This window comes from Bombus impatiens, unplaced genomic scaffold (assembly GCF_000188095.3).
Source record: "Bombus impatiens unplaced genomic scaffold, BIMP_2.2 scf_0543, whole genome shotgun sequence".
In the NCBI taxonomy this organism is placed as follows: domain Eukaryota; kingdom Metazoa; phylum Arthropoda; class Insecta; order Hymenoptera; family Apidae; genus Bombus; species Bombus impatiens.
The window spans coordinates 90,767-111,542 of NT_176962.1; the positions used below are offsets into that span (position 1 = coordinate 90,767).

At 38.5% G+C, this 20,776-nt stretch overlaps 1 protein-coding gene across 1 annotated transcript in view; it reads left to right on the forward strand.

The window, feature by feature from the left end:
• The window catches only part of LOC100740750 (neurogenic protein mastermind), a gene marked incomplete at its 5' end in the record, with an annotated part of 247,459 nt that overhangs the window by 77,339 nt on the left and 149,344 nt on the right, over nt 1–20,776 (forward strand).

The following is a 20,776-nucleotide window of genomic DNA, read 5'->3' on the forward strand; positions in this document are numbered from 1 at the left end:
TAGAAAGTTCGACAAGAAACGAGAGACAACGCGAAGCACGAGCTTCAGCAGTCGGCATGGATTAAGCAGGGAATTTCGATTGACGTACTTAGCCCGTTAATTAATTGGTTGCCAGTATGTAATTCAGCGCTTCCGCATTCTAGATCACGATTGTATCCCATCGCGCCGGCATTCTTGCCCGCATACTATCGGATGCCGCGGATGTTTCTTACACGCGCCGCGCACCATTCGATCGCCAGTAGAATTATATCTTCAAACGGGCAACAATCGTCCGTTTGTTCGCTGCGAGTTAACAATACCAGGCATAGTTTCTTTTTATTTTGAAGAAAGAATTGACACGATCATCGCGATGACGTTGTATTTCTTTTTGGCGAGGACCAGTGACGCAGATTTCGAGTTTTAATCAAATTTAATTTAAGGTACTGTACTTTTACTTTGCAACATCGAATCGCGCTCGTGTTGACGATTACCATCCGGACGTAACGAATAAATCTGTATTCGTGAACAAATTTAATTTTAATCCTGATTTCAATTTTAACAAGTGAAATGTTATCAAATACTCGTTATGTGTAACATTTCCATATTCTTCTTTCAATGCAGTATGGAAAATGGCTAATTTTAATGCAAGCTGTTGCCAAAAAATGATAAACAAAGAAATTAAATTTTGTTATTTCTGTGTTCAGTTGCCATTGTTGTGCTGTTCGTTATGTGTATAGAAAATATTCATTTTTTATTTTATCTGTCAAAAATTCCTCCATTTAACATATAAGACCAAAAATATAATCCACGAGAATGATCGAGGCTAATCGAGTTTTTGGAAAAACCAAAGATCTGCCGGACCAAATACCTCGTACCGGATTAATCAACCAACCAAGTGAAATCCCAGTTTCCACTAATTGATAGAAACGTATTGATAGAAACGGTTGAACTTGCTATTTCGTAAACGCGAAGGCAGAGCGTCGATTTTACGCCGCGTGTACAGACATTTTCGCTAGCAGTCAACGTGAAAATGTATTCGGTGTGTGCCGTCGCCGAAGCCTCGCCGATAGGATCGATAGACGCTAGAAACGCAGCCAGCCAGCCAGCCAGCCAGCCAGAGCAAGCCTCTGCATCTCCGGGTCGCCTAGAAACTGGCTGCGCGATTCTGTGTCAGAGTAACATAAGCGTATAGCCTACGATATAACCAAACCTTAAATTGGATCCTTAAATCACCTGGCGCTACTGATTGATGCAGTGACATCTACGCTCGCATCTGCATTCTACCACTCATATGGAAGAGCAGTAATCTAGACAGGGATTGGTTCGGTTCTTCTTCTTCGTTATGAGGATTCCATTGAAATTTGGCAACGAAACGGTACAAGATAATTCTATACCTAGCTTAAGACAGATTTGGAATTTTTCGACTTATCTAAATTTGCAATTTTTGTCTCGGACTGGACTGTGTCAGAGGAAGCTTGCTCTAATAATTATAGCTGAAGTATATTTTATACAATCCCAAGTTACTTTTACGTATTATTGTTTTAACAGATTGTTTTACGACTTTAAGATATTATCACTTAAGTATGATAAACTTTCTCGTCACATAGGGATACGAATCCTCTGCAGTTGATTCTTCGTTTTATCGCTGTAAAGTAAAATATTCGACGCTCGTGACAACGATCCAGCCTCCAGCGGGCGAAAGTTAACTTTGATCTAGCCAGCTTTACGATCTCGCTATCTCACTAAAGCTCTGTGACTCTAAACGTTTCCCTCATTCCGTCACATTCGTTCTATTATCATAAGATCAAAAATAGAAAAATTCCGACGACCAAAGCCTCCGAAAAAGAAACTGCGAACTTGCGAAGAAACGATCTCTGGGCAAGCGCGATCAATCGTTGGAGGATTCTGCGCATGGTTGCTTCGTAACGGTACGAGGGGCTGGAAAGGGGAGCTTCGATCTTGATTTCGGTTTGGTCAGCCAGGATGGCAACTCGACAGACGGTATTGTTCGCAAGGCGGACAGGTTTCTCATTTCCATGAGTTTCGTCAGCTTCCTCGTTCGCCTGTGCCCGCTTGCTTAGCATCGATTAAACGATTACATTACAGAGCCGGCACGATCAACTGCAGATGGGCACCTCTATTCGCGTTTAGCAAACGTTCAAGCTCCGCTCTTCCTTCTTTGACTTGTACATCGGGTTCGCGTGGATCGATTACGCTAAGACGATAAGTCGATTAGAGCGCACACTTCGCAAAGGTAATACCGTGCCCGGATTACATCACCCCGGAACAAGGGAGAAAAGAACGTGTTCCAACCGTTTGAACAGCCGGTTGGTTGCAAGGGACCAACGATGGCTAGCTAGCTTGGCCCTCTCGATCGATCGCGAAGATATAATTTCCTCGGCTCGACCAGCTCAGGTGGACTAGACCTCGTCCTGTCCTTTCCCGAGAGAAAGTTTTATGTTGGAGAAGCTAGTCGCCTCGGAGGAATCGTCTCGATTTGTAGTTTTGTAGTATGGAATCATAATAGTTTTCTTAAGGCAGGATTTTCTATAAGCATCAGATACGTCAGTACTGTGCACAAGTAGATTGACGAGTAGAAGGACAGTACAGGGGGCAGGAGGAGTACTCATCAGGCGATATGGAGGTGATCATTTCGAGTACTGAATAAAATTAAAATTGACTGAAATTTTATTGCATCGTATATCTGAACTTGTGTATACTATTTGGACAAATAGATGATGTTCTATTATATCGTGTATATAAAAATACATAATATCCTCGATTTATAGAAATGAAATTTTAGACGGCGATTAAATGAATTCTTGTTCGATGGTTGTGCTTATTCAAATTCCTATCATATGAAAGAAAAATCTGCAGTAGCGTTTGTCCTAGATAAATTGAAGTAAGTAGAATTCTACTGTACGCTACAGCCGAGAATGCGTATGAGATTAAGGTTTAATCTACATATTACGATCGGTCGGACTCGTATTTCTTCCTGACGCCTTCTTTCGAGCGGGAATGTGATATAGTAATATATAGACTTCAATGCATCGTAAATGAAGTATCTAATTCTGATAGGAAACTTTTTGCGCCTGAACGCCATATCTAAGCGAAAGCATTCAGACGCACGCGTCTGACGCTTACAGGAAATATCTCCTTTATTGTGTTCCGCGTATTGGTCGGCGACTCGTGAGATTGGAAAGATTACTCGACTATGGTAACGAATACAGTTTATTTGTACATAATTATTTATATTCTTTGAGCACGTAAATCTAATCGAAACTATGTTTTTCTGTTACAGGTAAGTACTTCAAATATATACTACAAGAACTACAATCATGCAGATTTATTGGTAAGTTCATCTAACAAATTTCCAACTAAGATTCTTCTCTTATTTCAACCTCGCAACTATTCTTACTTTAATCAAATCGCAAGTATCAACCACGCGTGACGAAGAATTTATCGATAAATCTAAACAAATTATTTAATCGAAGTAGCCATCCACCATCTAACGATCAATTAACTGCACGAATCTCGCAAAATCTAGCTTCTTAATCGATCATCAGGTTGATAATTGATTTTCTTTAATCACGACAATTATCTCTTCGATCCTGCTTACTTTCAAAGAAACGATGTTTCTCAAGTAGCCAATCAACGCCCACGATCTCTCCTCATTTGCAATAAAATCATCAAAACTGTCTACTTGTCTAATTACATACGTCAAACAATACGTTGCGATCGTTTAGTTTGCGCGCGTAAGTGTGTCATTGCGAGCCATTAAAGGAAGGCTAATTTTCGGCCGTTTATCGTAATAAATTGAACGCGCCGATTAAACTGTCACGAGCATCGAAGCGCGGTGTATCGAGCGGCGCAAGAAAGGAAGTGGACGATGCGTTTCTACACGGTAAATCATCTGCTTCGACAGAGCGTTTCATATATCTGCGAATTGCCGGTGCGCCGAGCAAACTTTCGCAATAGTGAGAGGCGTGTGCCGTTGCACGCAGCTTTTGATCTCCGTCTGCGAGCGGTTCTTGTGCCTTGTGTCACCGTTGCGTAGCTGCACTTTGGGCCTCGTCACGCATTTCCAATCCCCGCTACGCTGTTACAAAAATGTCTCGCGCAGTACGCGCCTTGTCTTAGAAATCGTACACAGAGTCGTATTTCGTCGCGATCTAAATTCAAAGCAACTATTTCACGTCTAATAAATAAATTTCATAAATCGATTATGATCGTTTAATTTCTTGTTCGATCGTTATCATATCCAAGTAACTGCTCAATTTGTCCAAGAAAGATAGTTGCAATTAACACGTGAATTATCGTATTGTAATTATTCGAATGACTTCGATAGTTCATAGACTTTGCTCGAATACACTCGATAATAACATTATAGCGCAGACTATTCTACACTGAAGTTTGAAAAAATTATGAAAATACTTATAATGCAACTAATATGCTAATTTTATATCCCAGTAGGTCTCAGTGATGTCGGAATAATTAGAACGATCCAATCATTTTCATAAAAATTTTTCATTGTACCATTAGCATCGTAAGGGTTCGCTTATTTGTATATTTATGTGTATACCAAATTTTATTTATTCTTTGATTAATCGCCTCGCAGTCACGGATGAGATAGCTCGCGATACAATATCATTCGTACGATGGCCACGGACGAGTTATCCCACGTGTCTGTTTATTAGGGCAAAAGTTGTAATTGCGGAAAAACAGATCGCGGGGTGCTTGGTTCGTGACGATCATACGAACGAAACTGTGTCGCGAGATATCTCGTCCACGTTTTGCGAAGCGCTTAAAAAGCTTCTGCCGGTTCAATCTACTCATCCGGACGTAAACTTCTATTTCACGTACGAACAAAGGATCATAGGAGAGAATCAACAAAGTTTCATTTTACGTGGGCTTTAGTTACACAAACTGTACGGCTCCAATTGTTCAAATAAAAGAGATTCTATTGTGACAAACAACTACTTACTGTATAAACGTCTAAACTGTATCTCATTTCCTCTCCGTTGTATCTACTGTTATCAATCTTTCTAAGAAACAGCGATTAACTAAATCAACCTGAGCATCTGAACCGATAATGACCGAGCGGAGATCGTTACAATCGCCGTGGCGAATCTCATCCTTCGCCAATCGTTTCTCTTACCTCTCGAAACACTTTCACCCTCTCGCTTTCCGCTCCAATCACTGTTCCTTCCGCCTGCATCCATGAACAGGGATCGCGAAACGCAACCAAAAGCCGATTAATACCGCGTAATCGTCGTAAAATCACTCGGCAGACAAACACAGCAGGTGTATCTTGCATAAAAGCAAGGATAGCGAGCATAGTGCTGTTTTCGAATCGAAAACAGGTTTCAGGTGGATTCGACAAAGCTTCAACAGCGTGTTCAAGAGAAACGAAGAAGTAAACGATAGAGGATCATGAGGAATCTTACTTTCTCCAGTGATTCGTTATCGACAAAGAGACGGGTTATCGTGGAAATAAAGGAACGCCTTTCTTTGAACGTGACGCGGCAATCTTTCACTTCCGGCCGCGACGAAAGAAAGCGACACGACGACGTTGACGCGAGCCTTCCTATAAAATCAGTCGGGAACAAACGAAACGACGATCACTGAAAATCAAGGAAACTTCTTTGAGCTTCTTACTCGATAGGAAAAGATTTTTGATTGTGAACTTCCTTTTATTCGACCACCTCTTTTTTTTTTTTGTTTTTTTTTAAATCTTATTCGAAGGAAGATTTTCCTTGGAAGTTCGTGAAGTTTTATTCCAAGGTCTTTGTTATCGGAGATCTCGATCTGGGAGGCGGGATCGTCGAAAGGTTTCGAAGAAAACTTCTCGATTATTCACTTACTCTTTTGACACGAAACTTTGGTAATTTGGTTTGACAATAAGATCGAAAATGATGCCATTTTTCTTCCCTTTCTGATGCACTGTAAAATACGATCAAAAGCGTCTAAATATATACACACAGAAGGAAGAGTATAAGATAGCGATTTTTGCTCTTTGGAACCAAAGAAACAAATATTTTTCAACGAAGGTTCACGTTGAAAGTAGATATTCGCCGCTGACTTTGCACCGAGATATCTGAAACGTTTCTAATCTCCAAGCTCTATGTATCTATGTAATCTCTATATGATCTTCTGTATATCTTTTTGAAACTTCGACCTATCCGAATCTTCTGTGAATCTTTTCTAACTCAACATTTATAAATCTCGTATCAATCTTTTCTATCCTAAAATTTATCTTATCTTCCACGAAGCTTCTCAAACGTAGCTTCTCCCATGAATCTTCTGTGAATCTTCTCTAATTGAGAATCGACTTAGCTGAAACGTATAAGATACAAAGCTTGCAAGTATTCCCCGACAAAACATAATTGGCGAGTAGAAACTTCAAAGAGCAACGTTTTGATCGTTAGTGACTAACAGTGGCCGTCAGTGATTCTTGGTAACTGTCCTTTGTCCATCCTTGGCTTTCTCTATTGTTCATGAGATTCCTCTAGTTCTCGTCTTTTATTTTGCTCGCATAGCTCGATACTAGTAACGTGTTTTTGTTTGGAATCATCTCTGAGCACGGTGGATCGTGGTTCGTGGCCACAATGAGTCGGTCTGTTGTTGATAAATACTATCCATTTGTTAGAGCCGTGGCAAAGTCGATGTACGATACGGCCAGCGCGATTCGACGCGATCGTTTCTATGCGGGAGATGGATGGAAGCATTATGTGTGATTGCTTGAAAGGAGAGGAAAAACTCGTGATTCCTGGAGACGTGGTTGACGAATCGAAACCGTACGTTAGCTCGTGTTATTTCTTCCATCTATGTTTATCATTGGCGTGCGGTGACGCGTCAAAAATATTTGTGTTTTTAATACCAACGCATATTTAATATCTCGCATATTTCGAAAATATTCCTGAGAGTAGATAGGAAAAATATCGGTATCCTGAAATTTGCATTTATATTTATTATATTAGGTCGTCCGAAAAGTTTCTTTCGTTTTATAAGGAAATAATGGACGCACAATATTTTCTGTTTTATATTATTTTTGTCGAATTACGTATGATCCATTTTGTTCTATTAAAATTAAAGATCACAACGTTCGACAGATTAGGTTTCGTGTTTGTATAAAGATGCGTGATTGTAAAAAGAAAGGCATTTTTCGTACAAGCTAATATTTACGTCTGTGTAATGCATTCGTTGATCGAATCTGGGAACAAAGAATCAATAGAATGAATTTCATTAAATTAAAATTCAAACAGAGTTTCACGAGAAAAGCATTCGAAAATCTTCCATATTTCTGAATATTTTAAAATAAAATAATCCCTTTCTCCCGCGTAATAGTTTAATATCTGCCTGACTGATAGGATTTTGCATGCAACAGCTTTGTAAAATAAATGATATTGATCGATTAAGTAAACTCTTAATTACTCGGTGCTTTCTTGATCCAAGTTTCCAATCGGTAATTGACTAGAGGTAGCTAATCGGTAAAAAAAATAGTAGATTATATAATTAAATAGGGAGAGCAACTGCCTCCGGTGAACAGTTTAAAATTTCAGTTTAAAATCCAACCTGCTGAATTCACTAAAAGTACAACTCACACCTAGATGGCTTAATTCAAAAACAGTGTTTTATGTTAGCTTGACGCACGGATCACATACGTGTTTTCAAATTCCGCATTCGCATTCGCGCGTTTATCTTGTTTTAGGATCGAAACAGGAACAATTGGATTTTCACGCGTAATGCATCGGTCACCTGCGACAGCTTTTAATGGCGACGTGGTAGGCGTGAAATATAGACATATATATTAACCGTATTGAGATATGTTAAGTATCGCGGAACTGTTTTCCACCGTATCTTAAAATCGATTCCACGAAGATAAGTCAGCCGGTGATTGTTAATAATTCATATCGATGATTCAACTGTAAATGAATCAGCCCACTGACGAAAAGTTGCGCGAGACTACGTCGAAATTATTCTGAATTTGAAAAGAACGATCTGCAATTTTAATATTTAATCTTTACATTTTCAACTTTTGAATGTTTGAATATTTGAATCTTTGAACTTTCGAATCTCTGAATATTTGTCATCCTTGAATCTTTGAATTTCCGAATCTTTAAATTTCTGAATTCTTGAATTGTTTTGGAATTTGAAAATTTGCATCCTAGAATCTCCGAATTTCTGAATCTTTCGATTCTTCAGAATTTGGAAATTTGTATCTTAGAATCATTGAATTGTTATCGATGTCAACTTACTCTATTTGCTGTAGTTCAGTTATGTCGATAGACGTAAATGCTGCGACACTTGTAAAAGGCAGTACATACGTTACAAACCGAGCAATAAACATTCCACGAACAAAACGGGACACGGATTTGCACGGCAGTGTTGATCGGTTGGTCGCGCAGAGATTCGAGCGTGTCGCAGGAGGGCGTTCACGGTCCGCACCCTTTTCCCTGGAATTCCATTTGGAATTCGTGCCCCGGAGAAAGTGAAATGCCGTTTCTGCGGCGAGACGAAATAAAGCAGCGTGAAAAAGAGCCGCGCCGACAATGGGACGCGGACGACCTACAATGGTGAACGGTATGCCTTCGAAAAGCAGAAGATAATCATCCAACTGATCGAAATCGTTTTAACAGACCGTATATACCCGATGCAAATTGTTGTAATTGTGTTGGATTTGATGGGTAAGCATTTTATTACACATTAATTTAAAAAGTGTATCGAATAAATTAGAGATACGACGATAAAATAAAAAAAAGATTCGATTAACGAACGTCTATGTACATATTGTCAAGTAATTGTTAAGGATGATAAATTATAATTTATCGATTTGTCGCGATTGTTTCATAATATTTCATTGCTCGTCGATACTTAATTTCAGTTACTGTTTGTATTTAATCGTTTACTGTTTGCAATTGCATTTCATTGATCTTTCTAATGAATTAATTCATTGTTAACAATTGAATATTATTATTCCGTAATGAGACAATTTCTTTTGAAATAATTCAATTCTTCCTTAATTTATCGCATATAATTTACTACAAGATTACCAGTCGTTTGTCTAGAATACATTCGCAATTAAAATGCGAAAGAATTCGTTACTGTCGATATTAAGTGGAACTAAAAATTTCCAGTTTCTGTGACAGGAATCTGTCGACGAATAACTGGATAGGAAAGCAACGAGAGACGAGAGCCCATGCGTTTCGAAGCAGGCGAGTCACACGAGGGGGTTGCATGGACCCTCAATCGATGAGTTAGACTAGACCGTTCACGAAATCCATTTCAGAAATGGCGGATGGTATCTGCCGATATTTTCATATCCTCCGTGCGAACGTGTCAACCATTGGCGTAGGCTTCGAAACGTCAAGCATCGGAAGCTATCCACCGCAAAAAACCCTATAGAATAGCATGAATTGATAACACCAGGGGGATGAAATAAATATATATATATATATAGTACCATTATGTTAGTTCCACAAAAGTTACTTTTTTACTTTTTCCAATTGACTTCATATGGACGAGTCATATTCGAATCATATCTTTTTCTCTGATAAATAAACTTCTATCATTTTACTTTGGTAAAAGATTGTTCGATGGATCAGTAAAAATTTCTAACTCGAATCGATACAAATTTCTATGTGTATAAATATACATTTGAATTTTTGATTATTCGAATCTTTAAGTTCATTGGATTTGTTCGTTTTCGGAAACTCTGACATGCTGGTTAAACACGTTGATGAACATTGGAGGGAACGAATAATTTGCATAGTATCACGGAACTGCAACTTTCATTATCTGAAAGCTAATCCTCTTGGTAGTGAATACTCCTAATGCTAAAATTTACAAAATAAAGTACTCGCGAGCAATTCTCAATCGAAAGACGTATCGCACGAAGAAAATCAAAGCGCTGGTGAAAAAGCATGGCAGAAGTTTGACACGAAATGTCGCGAAGGGACGAAACAGTGGCAACTTCTGCGTCGATTTTCGCGGCGATTATATTTGGTGACTGGAGTAATGCTAGGTCGAGATAAATCGATCCTCGCACTCTGAAATATTCACGCTCGTATCATAGTACGTAGACTGTGTGGTCTGCGGTAATCTTGCCGATGTAGCAAGCACATATAGACGCCCTGGCTGGCAAAGCTCTCTCTCTCTCTCTCTCTCTCTCTCTCTCTCTCTCTCTCTCCCTCTCTCTCTCTCTCTCTCTCTCTCTCTCTCTCTCTCTCTCTCTCTCTCTCTCTCTCTCTCTCTCTCTCTCTCTCTCTCTCTCTCTCTCTCTCTCTCTCTCTCTCTCTCTCTCTCTCTCTCTCTCTCTCTCTCTCTCTCTCTCTCTCTCTCTCTCTCTCTCTCTCTCTCTCTCTCTCTCTCTCTCTCTCTCTCTCTCTCTCTCTCTCTCTCTCTCTCTCTCTCTCTCTCTCTCTCTCTCTCTCTCTCTCTCTCTCTCTCTCTCTCTCTCTCTCTCTCTCTCTCTCTCTCTCTCTCTCCCTCCCTCTGCGTGGCTCGAGCTTTTACGGTGGGTGCCGAACTGGGACGGAACTTAATTGAACTCGGCTGAACATTATCGAATGTACAAGCTTCCGACCGATCTGTACCTTCTTTCGCGTCGGGATAATGCACACCGTTTCATGATCCTCTAGAAACGAGATGGGGATTAGTATCGTGCCTTGCTGCTTGATCGTATGCAAGTACACTATCGCCTATAATTATTCGAACGATTTAATGATCATGGTTACTTACGCTTCTTTTTATCATCTAGAAGGAGCTTTACAATTTGTGTAATTAAGTTGCGTATAATTATCATGTACGTTCATCATTATTCGAACCAGTTGGTAATTATGATTATTTATAGACTTTTCTTTATTTTTATCTGCAAAGGGTTTCAGAGTTTGTCGAATAAGATTGTGCATAATTACATTATATGTACGCTATTGCTCATAGTTATTCGAGTCAGTCGATAATCATCGCTATTTATTAATCTTTTATCATCATTATCCTTAAAATGTTTTACAATTTGTGCAATTAAACTGTACGTAATTAGCACGTACGCTATTGTACATAATTATTCGAACCAGTTGATAATCATCATTATTCGGATATATTATATGGACATTTTTTATTTTTATCTCCAAAAAATTTTACACTTTGTCCAATTAAATTGCCTGTAATTAGGACGTACACTATTACTAAAGTGAATTTTATTACTGGCATGTCTGATAAAAAAGTATGTATGATATTTTAATAATCGTGAAAGTAAATATTAAACGACAATAAATTATCTCGAAAGATCGACGTACCATAAATCAATAAACGAACTTAAATACGTAACGTAATAGGTTACAGTGCATTCGGTTAGAGAAAAAAAAACCATATAATTCGATTGAAAAAAAGACATTTTTACTTAAATTTGTCATAAATGCACCGAGATCGGTAGTTTGTCATAAATGCACCGAGATCGGTAGTTTGTCATCGGTGTGCGTAGAAAGTTGATCGGTAGCGCGGGAAATTTCAATGCAGGCATGGGGGCCGCACAAAGGCGGGCAATGGCGCGCCACGCGACTTCTGCACAATGTAACGCGTGTAATCGCGGCATCCGCAGGGCGAAAAGAGAATCGCGCGTGATACGGAACAGTCGTTTGTTCAATAAACATGCACCGGCCTGCGCAGCGCGATGCTCACGGCTATTATACTTGCCGATCGAGGTGTTAGAATAACGTTGAAACAGCGGTAAACGATGTCGATGAGTTCAGGCTCGATGTCACCGCTTACGCAATGTCAACCCGCTGCAAGAAACGGCTGAATACAGCCTGGAAAGCCTGACGAGGTCGATCCGTTTGCCTCGCAATCGGCCTACAGTAAATGCTAGTTGTGTAAATCAGAAGCTTTACCGACGTCGTCGTCACCTTCAGTCGAAACGCACAATCGACTTGTTACGTGATTTAATAATAGAACTACCGGAGTTGCACGTTATAAACGACGTGCAACTTACTGAAAGAATTGTAATTAGTTGCAATGGTGCATCTTTGGTGATTTTAATGACCAGACTGCGGGTTCTGATATCGTGCTTATGATAGATTTATGTTTTCTATAAAGAGAATTGAAGAAATGGAAGTAGTGATTTGTTTTATACGCTTGATATTATAACCAACATTTTTCCTTGATTCGCAGTTAACGATTTTTCCTCAAATATACGGATAAAGGTTTCTCCATTACCTTTTCAAGGTAACTCAATTTTTGTCTTTCTTCTTCCGCTCTTTATGATCGTATCGACGTTAGTTAGTTAGTTAGTTATTTAGTTAGCGACGCGAGAAAATAAAAAGTTACAGTTACGGATGCTATACATATATTAGAAAAATTCTTCTATCGAATTAAAATGATCTTTTATAGTAGATTTTACATTGTTTCGAGTAGTGTACAGTGTACAGAGGCGGCTCTAAAATAGAAGGACAAGAATATTAAAAAATCTTATACACCATCGTACAGTATAATATCGCTTCCTCGTGCAGAGAACTGTATATAACGAGCGACTAAATAAAATATCGCAGGAACGACATATACGATACAGTGTGAAAATTCTTTGTCCGCTTAAGAAGTTGAACCACACCTACTATAATCCAACGTATTAGACTAGCGTGTTCCCGATGAGACACGAGACCGAGAGAAGCCCATTGTGAAACACAGCCACGGCGGAGTCCGCTAATTTAGCGTCGGTTAATCGCGACTAATCGTTACTCTGCGACCTGACGCAACCGAGCAACCAACAACAACTCGACTCCTCTGTTCCATGTTCCATGACGCTCGCGCTTGTGGAACACGCTCGCCGTTTACGCGCGTTTCATCGATACGGCAGATGCATAATTCATGTATTGTTATTACTGTTATTAAGATTATTGGCGGCTTCCTTGGCTACGGTTCGGTTCAGGTCTCGTTGAAAAATCGAATTGATCGTAAGACGCCGTGATTAGGGTTTTAGACGGCCGGGGATGGGTAATTACCGGATTATTAAATCTCCACCCACACACGCTGGGATCGCTGTGTCCCAGAGTAATGACTCCTTCTGCATCCCACACGAGCATGTATATGTACTGCGCTTGTGGTCGAGATGAGAACGAGTCTTCCGTTCGATACGTATCTGCTTGCTGTCCTCTACGTGGTTTATTCAGGGAAAGACTCGAAGAAGAATTTTGAGAGACCGGTAGACCTACGTGATCGAAGCTTGGTGTTATAAAACGTAACTGTACTTGACGAGCTGTTATGCAAGTCTGGTAAAAAAAAAAGTATTTTATTACGAAATATTCTGCTGTTCTTATAGAGTGTCTTATTCTTAAAAGGGAATCTACTAATTTTGTGAAAATAGTTGATTTCAGATCGTTTGCCTTTTTAATTACAAAGAATCTACAAGTGATTTTTGCAAGATCGATTCTTCCTTTCGAAAGAGCATTTTGGTTCCGAAATTTCTGGCTTTAATCGGAAACGGAAATACGATTATGATTTTCGTCACAGGAAACGTTTACCTATCAATAATAATTAATTTCATGAATAAAGATGTTACTTTCTTGGAACAGGAAAGAACCATTGTTTTCCTAAAATGAATCAACCGTTCCATTTTTATCGATCCCGTTATACATTTCAATTGTTTGGAAACATATTTTAAGACAGAAAGAGTTTCGATATCTTCGGCTGGTACCATTACATGACCAACGCATTCGATCAGATAAAGTAAATGAATCACTGATAATGTACCAAGAGTTACTAAACCTGTTTTCATCGTACAAGAACCATTAACAGAAAATATTACTTTCTGTAATATATAGCTGAAACAAAAGTACCAAGAAACTTCGTAAAATACTATGTCAAATCTATCTACTGATATATCTAATGGCGTAAAAGAACCTTTAATCATATGAATTTTTCATCTTTGATTTGCACAACTTTCTATGATACTCTCATACTTTACTATATATCTGTAGAAGTATATTAAATGTGTACTCTGGCAAGATATTAATATATATCGTGACCAAAATAGGTACCTGCAGTTTGCTTCGTAATTTTTTTCAATTATAAAATCCTCCAGTTTCTACATAAAAAAAAATGTTCTAAATGATAGAACTGGACGAATCGCTGTTTTTCAGTGTACCATCGTACATACTGGGATCCGGAGAACTAAGTATTCAAAATTCAAATAAACCTGCGAACATTTCAATACCCATAACAATTCGCACGAATTCAAACAACAAATTAAAATCGTTTCAACAACCAACCAATTTCCCGCTGAATTTCTATTCTATCTGAATAATACACGCGATACACGAAAGCAACCATAAGAACTCATCTGTTTGATCGTTCTGGAATATTTCGTGGGAACTGGACGCGGTCGATATGAAACGTTAGGTGCAAACATCGTATGTACTAAAATTTCGTGTGACGCGCGAAAATTGCTATTCACAGGGCGACAGATTTTGTTTTTTATATTCTTTTGCGGTATCCTCGGTCCCAGCGAAACGACCCCGTTAATTTTTCGCTTGCCTTTTGCGGTTGATGGATACGCCGACCATATGGTCAGGACACGCTGGATTTTCATGAAAGTTCAAACGCTCGTTTTTCTCTTTTGGGATCCTTCAGAGCCTCTTCCTGCCAACGTGTATATTTTGTTCTTTCTTTTTTTTTTTTTTTTTTTTTTTTTTTTTTTTTTTTTTTTTTTTTTTTTTTTTTTTTTTTTTTTTTTTTTTTTTTTTTTTTTTTTTTTTTTTTTTTTTTTTTTTTTTTTTTTTTTTTTTTTTTTTTTTTTTTTTTTTTTTTTTTTTTTTTTTTTTTTTTTTTTTTTTTTTTTTTTTTTTTTTTTTTTTTTTTTTTTTTTTTTTTTTTTTTTTTTTTTTTTTTTTTTTTTTTTTTTTTTTTTTTTTTTTTTTTTTTTTTTTTTTTTTTTTTTTTTTTTTTTTTTTTTTTTTTTTTTTTTTTTTTTTTTTTTTTTTTTTTTTTTTTTTTTTTTTTTTTTTTTTTTTTTTTTTTTTTTTTTTTTTTTTTTTTTTTTTTTTTTTTTTTTTTTTTTTTTTTTTTTTTTTTTTTTTTTTTTTTTTTTTTATTTCATTTTCGTTCTCTTTTTTTCTCGACCGCGTACAATGCGCCGTGTGGAACATTGTAACAGCGAAAACGGCGCAACGTGTACATTTTTATGTAATTTATGTAGTAACTTGAATCCGTGCGTCGAGGTTCTGTGGAAAAGCTCGAGGCTTTCAGCGATGAAAATATAATGTTCTTATGGTTTCGATACGCGTTTGTAACTTTGTTATTAACGTGGAGTGCTTTGAATATTATTTCTTCGGGTCTTTCATAGTAAAAAGTTTTTCAACGTTGCGTTTCAAACACGTGGTAAACAAATGAAAAAAGGTCTTCGTTCTGTAATTACTTTGTAACGCTGTGGTCTGTAGAGATTGGGTTTATTCTACTGTTGAAATGGAAACATGAAGGTATAACGTTTTCCAGTATATACCACATTTTTAATAACGGAGTTATTGTCTATGCATTAGCAGAATCCTATTCCATATAGGAAAACAGTGAAAATTTCTTTTTTTTATTAACCGTTCTAACTTTGAAATCTTTCACGTACAACCGTACCGAAAAAATGTAACTTCAATGAAAGGTCGTAATAAAATTTCATATAATCGCTTACGAGGCGACAAATTAATTATCGGTTATATTGATAAAATTCAATATCTAAAGCGATGCCACTAATTTCTCTATATCATATGTATGTATACGTATATCTAACCAACTATTCATACTGTATGTTATAATAATATTTTACCGTGTGTATGTTAATGATAAACATCTCGTAGCTTTTATAAATATTTCAACGCTAATGAATTTTCAAAATATATTCTACGAAATACATAAAGTATCCCTACAAATTTTATACGATAAGCGTTCAAACGAAGCGCTCGCTATACGTCTTTTTACGTTGGTCGATAGTCATCCAACAAAATTGGGTTCCAGCTTGTTTGTATTTTGGGAAGAAACAAGCGAACTGTTGATCCGATGGTTGCCGAAGAAACGCGTAGGAGCGAAAAAAGAAGCGAAAGAGGAGTAAACGGCAATTCAAACTCATAATGTCTTCCTTGATCGAGGAGCTTGGTGAAGAGATCAGAGTGTAACAAGGAATACGGAACATGGACGAGAGCGGATCAACGTGGCCGGTCGTGTAATTAAGAGGAGGAGAGGATCGAGTCGATTCATCGTGGGTAGATCAATTATTCTATACGGTTCGCGAATTAATGCGATACTCTGCCAAACAATGGAAACGATTTCTCGCGTGGGCGACTAATATGAAGATACGTCTCTGCTTCGATATATCGGAAACGTTGTCGTCACCTAGGCCGCGTGGGCGTAGATACAAGCACGCGAACCTTCCTTCCAACGTTCTCCACGCGCCACCAATAAACCGACGACATTACAACCATACTGTGCTCGGTGTACTGTATAGCGTCTACACCGCAGACTCCATCCTTTTCGACCTCTTTTATCGACGCGACAGATCAACCACGAAAAAGTCAGGTTGACTGCAAACAACGACACCTTTGTTGCTTTCGCTATGAATATAGAGATAATGTGGAAGATTTCGAGAACCGCGTTCCTCTCCTTTTCTTTTGAGTGGTTCTTGTTTCGTAAATAATGTTTGGAATTATGATACAATGAATACGGTATGACGAATAATTTCGTGATTTTTACGAGATATATGATTGCAATAAATATGTATCTCGTAGCTTTTTTTTATATATCTCCAGATGTATTTCAAACTTCACGAACGTGTATATACAATGTACCCAATAATAGCCCACACAATGTCACATCGTAGACGTATAACCTTTTGTATAACCCACATAGCATATATACAGAAAAAGCTTCTACAATTGTTCAAATATATTCATGAACCGTGAATACACGATATATAATAGGCGAAACTTATCGATCCATCGGTGCCAATTTTCATCACAAAAGTGTCCACAATAGTTCCAATATAGAATTTCCCACACATCAAACGGTAACTGAACATCGTCTAATCACAACGACGCATCATTGCCAAACGTTGTGTTCGTAGACGCTGTGTATCTTGAGCCGTAACAACTAAACTTCGACAAAGCATCAAAGCGTTGCGAAGGCTTTCGTGTGAAACGTGTGCCAGGTGACTACGAGAGACGCCGTACGAAAATAACGTAACTTTCCCTCTCGAAACGGGCCATGCATACAAAGTGGCGGCGTGCAGCGGCCAATAATCGTTTTCCGGGGCGAAGTGCCACCATCGTGTCGTTTCGTGTAATCAGGCTAATGCCTGCCAAGGGGGATCGGAAGTTCGCGCATAGCCCGCGAATTTTACACGTAACCACAATTATAACGCGACAAAGAGCGAGGCACGACGCTATTAAATCGTTTTCAAACGTTCCGCCGACGTTTTGTAGGTTAAAGAGAAATAAATTTCATGTATTTCGCATTGATAAACGATTGTTCGACTCGTTTTTGCGCCACGAATGACGATGGGTTTTAAGATCAGTAGATCAATTTTAGAATTCCGAAACTTGTTGAATATCGTAATTAGTAATTGAAATTGTGTCACGGGTTACATCCCGCGCAGATAACAGATATTCGAACGAATAAAATTTCATTTTTTTCAAATTATGCAATAACGATATTGCAACGACGAAAATCGAAATCGTATTGTGTACACTCGCGATCAGAGGTGTTTTAAGGAACCTTTTGTTCCACTGGTAATGGGGAATAAATTTAATTATCGATAATTTTGTTATATTTTTATAACACTGTTCGCGTTGTCCGATATTTTGCGGATGAAATGATCATTTTTGAGAAACTAACCAGCAGCGTTTTGTCGTTACAGAAATTTCTTAATTTGTAATTGGTAGGGTGATGTCAGCGAGGCTTGAGAAATATTTATTTACTCGGTAACTGAGATGTTGCGTTGTTGGCGAGAAGTAGAATCGCGACATATGAAGAAACTCAAGAACCGCAACAGAATTAATTAATACGTTAAACGTAGATCTTGGATAAATGGAAAATTACATTATGTTAAAGTCTTCGGGCGTATCTGAATTAAATCGTCAAAGACTCGTACACGAGCGAGATCAAAGTAAGCACAAAATTACGAGACAAGAGTTAATCGCGAGGTTCCAAGAAAATCGCGATGGTTCACATGGCGTGTCATACGACGGGACCGACAGTAGCCTTCTCTCACCGTGGATGGTCATGCACAGCGAGTTTACGAGCGGCAAAAGAACAACGAGAGAGAGAAGAGAATGTTTTATGTATTCGTTGCACGAGCGTCGTTTATTGTTACACCACACCTAACGGCCAGGCCCGAAATTGATGACAATTGCGCGGCTGGAAAGGAACACACCGCTGATGAATCATCCGCCACGTTCTTTTCCTCCCCGTTGTCCGACCTCTTTGTCTTTTCTGGGACCAATGACTCGACCATGTACCAGAATTAACCGCGATTTCTCCGGAAGAAAGGGCCAAAACCGTCTGTCTTCGTGTTTAACCGCGTCGATTAATCGGGATCACCGATCATTCGCGAACATTCTGGGTCACTGTTGCGTGTCAGCTTGGATTATCTCGTCGTTAACGGTAGAAGGACCAGCCTGTTCATTTTGTCCAATTAATGTTAGATCCTCCCATCGTAAGTAATGCAGTTCTTCTAGGTTGTATTATACGTATTTCACGTGTGTGTATAATTATAATTATCTCTACCGTACAAGTAAAGTTGGGCAGTAAAATATTAAAATGACTTTTCTATCTTCGTCTGATGTATAACAACAAGCTGTACTATTTATCGAATCACTTCATTATGAAATAAATCAGCAAAAATTGTTGTGTTCGCTAACAAATACAACGATTCATAAGCTATATGCTTGAAGTACATAAAATAAATGAAAGTAGAATTTAGAAACGTAATTTCATCTACATCCATTTCAAACAAGTTCAAACGTATTATTGAATACTCTCGATCTGTTTATGCCAGAAGATGATCAAAAAATAACCAAGTACTCTTTTAGGAACATCTAAAACAGAGATAAATAAGTTTATCAATTCAGCCGTAAAAGAGCCGAAACCACTTCAATTAATCCGCGAAAGATTAGCAAGAGAAATAACGAGATTAACACGGACGATATTAGAATTGAAGCGAGCGATATTCGCGAAACTCTGCGAAACCGTGGATAGACTTTTTCCATGGTACGATGGCGATGCTTATCAGAAGCAAGAAAATGAGAGCTTTCGCCTCTCACAGGGGTCAGGGATACACCATATCGTCTTTGTGACTCGGAGGAAAGAACAGAAACGACTACGAAAGTACGAGAAAGATGGAATGGCAGAGTAGAGGCAAGAAGAAGAGACGAGCCCGCGATAGTTTGGCGCGATGATACGATCTCTCATCAGCAACATAAAGCTAACAAAGCTCGACTGTAGCCTCGGTAACCGACAACACGAAGCGTCGACCCCTTGCTCCTTTCACCGTGCAATTTCTGCCTTTACTTCCGTCAAAGAGAACGATTTCGTGGTCGCTTCGCCTTGTTTCGATCGGATCACCCCGGGATATCGGACGAGATCGTCCGCCAGTCGCGTTAATAAACGTTTCCATTTCGTGGCTGCGATTCCCTTTGCGTAAGGAATTACCCCTTTGTTACATGTACACTGCAGGGAATACGCGGACAATTTGGTTGATTTATATTACGAATACACGGATGTTATTAAAATATGGACATCGATTAATTGCAAGCGAACGATCGGAAGAAGCACGTATGTATTTTTTCGTGAAATCAATATATACGCGTCGTGTGAAATACAAATTGTTTCCTTGGGGAAATTCTACTTACGTGTTTCGCAAGATTTCTTCTTGCGCTTTAGATTGCGCTTGAAATTATTCGAATGCTAAAGTACAGATTATGCGATGAAATAAGATAATAGCAACAGGTAGTTGTAATATAATAATGGTTTAGAGCTACCAATGATAAAATTACCTGGGTAAATTAGACATTAAGGCAGAATAAACTTCTGTGAATTCGTGTACATATAAGCTGCTACAGTTTGAGCTTCAAGTATTTTGTCTAATTTAGTAGAAACTAAACGATGCTGTTAAAACGGTTAAACTTACGAATACCTGCAGTTGGTACAAGCTTCGGAAAGATTGTGGTTTATACAATTTACTTGGACATATTTAAGAGTATTGTAAACTTTGAAATTGGACGTGTAATTAGAGAACATATGAAAAATTACAGCCTCTTTAAACACACGTTTCCGAAGCACGTGTTTTCACGAAACATCGATACATCGCTTCATTTCCTCGTAAGTCACGCTATTCTCTTTCAAAATATTCGATCATCTCTTCACATTACCGTGTCGAAAAGTCATCATAACCGACAAACAAACAGAATAATTCGAACTACGCAACATTTCATTGAACATACAAAAACCTCACGCGATCATTTTTCCGAGGAATTTTCTCGCGCTTTTTTTTCCACGTGGGTGCCATTATTCGAGACAAAAGCAGCGTTTGGCGCGGGAATTCGACAGCGGTCTCGATTAAAAAATTACGTCCGACTGCCAACGTCGATAAATATTCTAGCCCGGATTAAATGGAAAATCATGTTGCCCGGTGGCCATTGTCCAATCTACGATCCTTGTTCGCTATCGCGTTGTGCTCGTTGTTGGGCGTCGTCGTCGTCGTCGTCGTCGTCGTCGTGGACTCGTGCTGGTGGAACGTTCACCTCTTTTGCCGTTCCTCTTTGTCCGT